This window comes from Nothoprocta perdicaria, unplaced genomic scaffold (genome assembly GCF_003342845.1).
Source record: "Nothoprocta perdicaria isolate Ctin4 unplaced genomic scaffold, notPer1 scaffold_194, whole genome shotgun sequence".
Lineage (NCBI taxonomy): Eukaryota > Metazoa > Chordata > Aves > Tinamiformes > Tinamidae > Nothoprocta > Nothoprocta perdicaria.
This window is the reverse complement of record NW_020455138.1, coordinates 1,257,567-1,265,194: the sequence shown is the minus strand read 5'-3', so window position 1 is coordinate 1,265,194 and position 7,628 is coordinate 1,257,567. Positions and strand designations below refer to the sequence as shown.

At 52.0% G+C, this 7,628-nt stretch overlaps 1 long non-coding RNA gene across 3 annotated transcripts in view; it reads left to right on the top strand.

The window, feature by feature from the left end:
* Positions 1 to 2,452: 2,452 nt before the first annotated feature.
* The window catches only part of LOC112945610, a 122,141-nt gene continuing 116,965 nt past the window's right edge, over positions 2,453 to 7,628 (top strand). For all 3 annotated transcript variants that reach the window (XR_003249049.1, XR_003249047.1, XR_003249048.1), the window contains exons 1-3: positions 2,453 to 2,566; positions 2,996 to 3,235; positions 4,017 to 4,150. This is a non-coding gene — a long non-coding RNA (uncharacterized LOC112945610). The remainder of the gene's footprint in view (positions 2,567 to 2,995; positions 3,236 to 4,016; positions 4,151 to 7,628) is intronic.

Here is a 7,628-nt window from a genome sequence, read left to right as displayed (position 1 = left end):
GAGGCCCCGGAGCGGAGTCCCCAGCGCGGCGACCGCGACCCCGGCGCGCCGAGCCGGCCGCGCGGCGCCTCTCCTGCCCGTCTCAGCAGCCAGGTACGGGGCCGCTTTGCCTGTCGTCTGCGGGGAGGCGCGTTGGGCTTGCTCAACAGCTTCCTTTGTCTTTGTTTGATGATGATGATGATGATGATTGTTCTCTGTTAATAAGAGCGTAGGTCTCTTCTCGCTGCTCCGGGAGTTGTGCGGTGCAAGGCGTTCACGGGAACTGCAATGGGCGCTGCTTAAAGCGGCAGTCCCGGTGTGCGCGGGTAATTACCAAGCCCCGTCCCAAAAGAAGAGGGACCTGCAGACGGRTCGAGCATTGACCTGATCGCGGGGGGCTCTAATAGGCGAACAGAGGCGCCTTTCGGTCAGGGCCGAAAAGCAGGTTAGCCCGGCCGGGGGAGGAGGCAGGCGGCACGGTGCGGGTTTTTGCTGTCGCCGCGGCCCCCGCTCCGCTCGCGCAAGTTTCCGCAGGCGCGCGGGCACCGGGCGCTGCCCTCGCTGCGCGGCGCGCCGAGCGGCGCCGCGTTACCGCGCGGGCGGCCCGCACGCGAAACAAAAGCGTGTGACACCCCCGCCCTCCCCCGCAGGTAACGCGCTGCTGCAAATCAGGTGCGTTGCCTGCCCGTCTCCGTCAGAGCTGCTTGGGAAGCYGCGTGGGCGGGAAAGGAAGGGCCTCTCCTCGGGCCGGGAGGAACCGAGCCAGCTCTCGGGACTCACTTCTGGTACCGGGCAGGCGGCGGGGGGCTCCTCGGCAGCAACTTCTGCCAAGAGGTGTCCCGAGTCCCTCCTCCGAGCCCTGACTCTTGTAATCCACGCGCTCAGCTTTTATCATGTATTTCCGTGTTTGTATAATAGCAGCCATGCTTAATAATGTATAATCATAGAGACATACTCTATTACGTGCTGTACGGGTAGCTGTAGAGCTGCAGACACGCAAAATTCCTGTAGTGTCATATAACACTTAAATGTGGGATTGCGGGCTCCGTCCTACAAATTGCTGATTACATCCTCCAGGTGGCTCACCGCCCTTAGGTTCAAGTTCAATACACTTGAAAGCTTTAATCACTCTTTTGGAGTGATTAAACTCAGAGGGTTCCCCCCCAGTGTTTAATGCGCCTAGGTGTTTTTGTTTGTTTTGTTTTTGTTTTGGTGGGGTGGAGGGAGGRAAAAAAGCGTGCTGGGAAAGAGCGAACTTTCTTTTGGAAAGTACTCATGTTGTTTCTGCTCTACTTGAGGGGAAGAAGAAATATATATACCCTTTAAACGGGTCTGCAAAGCAGCAATTCTTCCCCCTCCCCGCAAGAGGAAGGAGGGGGAAGTCAGTTCTTGTAATTGCTCATTTTGCTTCTATAAGAATAACGATCTTGGTTAAACTACGACTGTGATAGAGCTYGTGGAAGAATCGTTTGATTCCTCTCGCGTTTTCGATTGCAATTAATCCGTTGATACCTTTATAGTTGGAAACCCCTCGTTCGTTTTTGAGGCCAAACTCACTACTCTCATTAATACAGCAAATACGAATTTAACGTCTTTTTTTTAATGCGAAGATACTGCATGATTCAGGACACACATGAGGGTCCTGGCTTTCAGGTGTGCCACAAATGAAATCCGAATTGTGTGTGTAAACAAACGCAAATTAACGGACCTTCTCGCTGTCGCCGAAATCAAAAGGATTTTATGTTTGACTTCAGTAGGAATAGAATTTTACCTAATTTTATACAGTTCGAAAACTCGAACACATGCAGTCAGGGACTGTTAGGAACTTCTCGTTTGGTTACTTAAATACGTGTTTATTACATCATCACATTCAAACTTTTAAAGAACGTACCAAACTTCCTATTCTGGAGACTCTACTCAGTTCTTCCCCCCACAACGTCATTTGAACTAATGAAAGTTTTGCACGAATGTCTTCGCTTATTCAAATAATGAAGGGAAAATTAATATTACTTAAATATATCGTGCACTTCAATCGATTTAGTTTTGTAAAGAGAAAGGCAAAGTGTATGTCTTTTTTTTTTTTTTTTTTTTTTTTTATATTGTTTTTTTAAGTCAGCAAGTACAAGAGATAGGCTTGGGATCTCTCCTTTTAAGCCAATAGCTACGCAGCCTTTCAACCCGATCAGCTGGGCCAAATTGTGCCCTTTAAAAGCAACCCTGCCCGTTTCGGTGGCTTTAGAATCAATTTGGTGGGCGTTCTGTACATATTAATGACTTTATTCTTATTTTTTTTCCNACTGAATTCCCCAGTAACTTCAATGGGGAGTCCTCCACACACACTGATGCTTTGATGGAGCACGTACCTCCTGAGCACTGTGATTATTTTACTTTGGTACTTGCACTGTTTGGCCGGATAATTTTTAAAGAGTGGCCTACTTTCTGCTTACAAATGCAGGTGTGCGATCTGCAAGGGAGTTCTGAGGAGCGAAAGTCATTGGAGAGAAGACGGGAATAGAATTAAATCGCTACACATCGCTGGAATAATTAAGCGGCACTTTATCCCCGCACATGTAGCGTGCCCCTCTTGGTGAGACTTTGATTCTAATACATATCTTTCTTTTAACTGCTATTACTGAAATGGAAAACAATTAGACAATTTAGAGATAAACAGTTTAAACTTTTATAGTTTTTTTTTTTTTCCTGTTACATCGTTTTGAAAACGCTGCCGAATAGTTCTCTTCTATCTGCCCCTTTTTTTTTTTTTTTTGTTGTTGTTTTTTTTTTTTTTTTTTTTTTTTTTTTTTTTTTTTTTTTAAGTCTGCAAGTACAAGAGACAGGCTTGGGATCTCCCCTTTTAAGCCAATAGCTACGCAGCCTTTCAACCCGATCAGCTGGGCCAAATTGTGCCCTTTAAAAGCAACCCTGCCCGTTTCGGTGGCTTTAGAATCAATTTGGTGGGCGTTCTGTACRTATTAATGACTTTATTCTTATTTTTTTTCCCCGTTCGAATTCTTAGAACTCAACAGCAACTCATCTGAGATCCCTGGAGCTGGCTTGCCCAGAAAGAGCTGAACTGATATCTGAAGATTGAAAGCAATATTCATCACTTTATATATACATATATTTATATATATAAAAGAAAACTAAGACGATACTGCTGTGTATCTAGTACTGCTCTGAAGAATAACTCTGAGTGTGAATACATTTTGGAAAAAAAAAAACAGATTGCAGAACAATGGATGGTCCAGACAAGAAAGTGAGTACATCTAATCATGTATCAGTTTATAGACAGGGGAAAGAAAGAAAGAAAGTGTAAATTCCACAGCTTGAGTAATATTTTGCTTGCTTCAGGCATGTTATAGAAAGTATATGGAGACAGTTGTTCTAATATTAACTTGTGTTAACTGAAAGGAGGACAGTTATATCATTTTAATTTCTCTTTTGAAAATAAGTAAGTTAGAAAGAAAACATTTTGTTGATCATTAGAATTCGATATATTTTATTTAAATAATATTTTTCTACTTATTCTGATCCGTCTGCTTGTTTACTGTATTAATCACTTATATAACACTGAATTGATATAAAATTAAAGATGATTTTAGGCTTCTGAGCATAATATTAGGCTTATATGATATATTTCACAGTATCTTTTGGTTATCCTAAAGCATCAAAAATATATATTTTTTTTAGTGCAAACTCTTAGTAATTAATTTTACTTAAATGTCGTTAATACAGTTGCTCAGTAAATTGTTTGTTCGAGTGCGGTATATATGAGGTTAAAGTCTCCCAAAACACGTCAAATTTGACATAATTAACTTTTTTTTCCTGGTCTATATAAAACCGAAAGTTGCATAACCTTATAGAAAGCCCAGGTTGGCTGATGTGCTGATCTCTGCTCCAGTTATMTGGCAAATCATATTTTGCCGTTATTTATATTACAGAGGAAAGGAGGCTTAGAATGATGCCATATCTGCGGCGCAAATTGCCAGCAAATTGTGCAAGATATAACAAKTACAAATGCAGGGATTTTATTTCAGACGAGGTCTACTGGGGCGTTTTCCTGCCGCATCGCTTCTGGCGGGTGTAAATGCGAGTCCGTTCTCGCCTGTCGCTGGATCTTTGAGAGAAACAGAGCGATCCGCCGAAGGACCCTGCGGCGCGGGAGCCAGAGGTGAGAGGAGTGCGTCCGCAGCGCTGAAACTTGGCGCCGGGTCGGCCGGCAGCCCCTCGCAGCTCGGCGTGCGCGCAGGGCGCCGAGGGCGCTGCACCCTAAAGGGAAAGGGCCCGCGGTGCCGTGAGGCGCGCGGCCCCGGCCCGCGGCGGCAGCGCCGAGCGCACCTTGCGCCGCGTCCACGTGTGGCTGCGCTCGCCCCGGCTGCCACGCTGTGCTGGTCGAGACCCTTTTAATTAATTATTAGCATCGTCGGGAGTGGTAATATTAATGATAGCGGAGAGGACAGGGGAGGCGCGCCCGGGGAGGACGCGTGTCCCACTTGTGCCCCGGGCAGCAACTGCACGCGCGGCATGGAAGGGCAAGCGAGCCGGCACCACGGGCTGCACGGGCAGCGCAGAGCCGCCCCCCCATCCCCTCTTTGGCCTCCCCCYCATCCCCAGGTTCCCCATTCGGGGTGGGAGGGGGAGATGAGTGGGTGGGAGATGCTGAGGGAAAGGGGAGGGGGGAGCCCACGTTGCGGGGCAGCACCCGTGGTCGCCCCCTCCCTCCATTGCCCCTTCTCTCTTCCTCTTCTGGCTGCCGCTGGGTGAGTAGGGCTGCATCCCCAAGTCCCCAGTAACGCCTACGCGGCCGGGAGCGGTGGAGCGGTGAGTAGCGGGGCACGGGGCGGCCCCAGCCGCCCCCTCAGGGCCCGGCTCCGCGGCGATGTCCCCGCACTCCAGCTGGATCACCCAGGGCGGGGAGAAGGGACACAGGGTTGGGAAGGGACGCCAGGGACAGCCCTGAGCGCCAGTGCCCTCACACCGCCTTGCGTCGCGGCTCCTCGGCCTCTTTCCCGGCCCTCTGCGGCACTTTGGTCTCCTGAAGACACGGGGAGAAAGTTTAGCGCGGGTGCGAGGGGTGCAGCAAGGCCAGAGGCAGCGGTGCGAGGCTGCAGGGCGAGCTGGCGAGGCCGTTCCCCTCGAGCAGGGAGGGACGTCGGCCGCGAATCTCCCTTTCTCCCCACCTCCTCCATCCTCCATTTCTTTCTTTTTTTTTTTTTTTCATTTATTTTATTCTCCTCCCCATTCCTACTGTTAATGACAAATTTATTTACCCGAACAAAGACCATTGGATTACGAGGCTGATCACCTGATGGCGACCTACCTATGGGCTCGTTAAACAGCCACACGCGTCTCCGCAGCACGTGCGGGGCGGGACGTGGCTGCGCGCGGGCCCGGCCACCCGCGCCCACGCTTGCATCGCACCGCACTTGTGTGTGTGCGCGCACAGCGCCCGGCCCGCAGCTGCCCGCCAACCGCCCCGATACGCGAGGGCCGCCTGACGGCTCCCGCTGCTGCTGGCGGTGTGTGCGCGCTGGGCCGGCTCCTGCCGTGCCCGCCGCTGCACCCGCGAGCGCTCGTGGGGGACAGGTGGAGGAAATAAAGGCTCTGCTTAGTGACCCTCGCAAAGCAGGTTGTCCTCAGAAAGCCTCGCAAATCAGTGGGTGTGTTTTAGCCCCTCGATACATTTATTGCTGCTCTCTCTGGGTTTAATCTGGGGGTGTGTAGAGGAGGAGGAGGAGGGCTCGCGTTCTGCAAAGGTAGGTCAAGGTGCGGCGGCCTCCTCATCTTCCCGCTCGGTGCGGCTACAACTGGAGCTTCTGCGCGGGCCGTTCTCGGCGTTTTCCGCAGGATGCGGCCACCTTGAGTGCCCCGCCAGCTGTACGTTGGCTTGGCCGCTGCACGCGACGCGTTTGCGTGTCCTGCTCCACGCGGGGGTGGATGTGCTGCTCAGGAGCAGCTCAGATTCTTGGACCATTCATTGCTGCGGAAAAGCTCGGAAAAAAAAAAACAGAGGAGAAAGGAGGGGGACTCGTGAGGCAAGAGGCTATAAGGATTTTGTGTGCTTGGAYTGCCTGGTACCCTGGGGTATTTTGTTAAATGAGTAGCGCCTGTGTTACTAGACACACGAAAGAAAGAAATACAGCAGGAGGAGGCCGAAACCTTTTGCTAGATGGGCAGTGCGCGGGACTCTGCTCTAACGGGCAACGTTTCGGTGAAGGGGCCGCGAGCTGCCCGGGGCGTCCGCCTCGCCGTGGGAGCCACATCCGTGTGTCTGTCCGTGCTGCGCCTCAGGGGAGATGCGCCAGTCCGGGGGAGGGGGGCACGGCGGCGTGGCAGGGGCAAAAGCGGGGTCCGTTGCTGTCGTCGTGGCGTCGAAAGGCTCGCGCGCGCTCCCCGGCGTCGCTAAAACAAAAGAACAAAACCCGCCGCGGAAAAATGCAGCAGGCGTGAGCGGCGCGTGGGAGCCGCGCCCCGGGTGGGGCGGCGCGAGCCGCGCTCGGAGACCTGCTCGGACCTGAAGGCACCGCTCGCTCGCCKTTATTTGAATTCACGGTTTTGTTTTCCGCCTCTCTAGGCGGGACGGTTTTTCAAGTGTTRTAGCGGTTGCGGTGAATAGACACACCTTTTCTAAGGAGAAAACCTCGGTGTCGTTATGCTATTCAGGGCGAGCGCATTGTTACTGGTCATAAAAATTGAGAACAAKTTAGCCACAATTTGTTTATTTGCCTTAATATATTTTTCGAAAACGCGGTGGAAGAGGCCCTGCGTTTGCGTTATGCACAGCAGGAAAGTTAAAATTTCAGAAACGTGGTATACCCCTTTGCAGGGGCAGATAGCAGCCATGCTAATTGTAAAAATCCCTCTGTAATGGACCTGTGCCCACCCTTTCCTAACGCACTGAGGGAAACCACGTCCCGCAGGTGCCGAAACGTCCTTGGGAGCCGCCGCGCTATCCGCCTGCCGGAGGAGCCCGCCGGGAGCCACCACCAAAATTCCTAGAATTGTATCTGGGAAATCATTTACCGAAGCACCCTGGCCTTCGTTATGCGGGGGCCGCATAACGAACTCCCAAAATACCAACAGTAGCAGCAAAAAAAGTGGCGTTTAATCCAATCAAATGTAACCTCCAGCTTGTCGGGTGGGTGTCTTCCCGAGCAGCCTAACACGATTAGTGCACTCTTACCGCAGTTCAGGCTTGCAAAAACTACCTTTTGGCAATGTTAACCTGACCCTTTTCTTTTAATGATTTTTCTTAAAAAGAAGAAGGGGGAATACGATTCAGGTGCMACGTGAGGGAAAAGCTAGGAAGTATTTCCAACCACGACTTCTCTGCAGAGTCTAAAGAGAAACTAAATAAGGGGGCCGCTCTGCGGGGACAAATGGAAAAATGGCCCTGTGCTTRGAATATTACTGCCTTCCTCCTCCTCCTCCTGCCGCCTCTGCAGTCCCGCTCGCTGCAGGCGGGAGCCCCTAACGCCGGCGGGGTTTCCGTCCCGGCGAGCGGCGGGGCGCGGAGCAGGAGGCGATGCTGCCGGCGCCGCCTGCGCGCCGCGCTCGGGAGCGCGGGGCCGTCCCGCGCCCGGGCCCGCTGCGCTGCGCGGGGCACCGGCAGGTGTCGCTGTCCCCCTGCCGGCCGCGGCCGCAGCGCC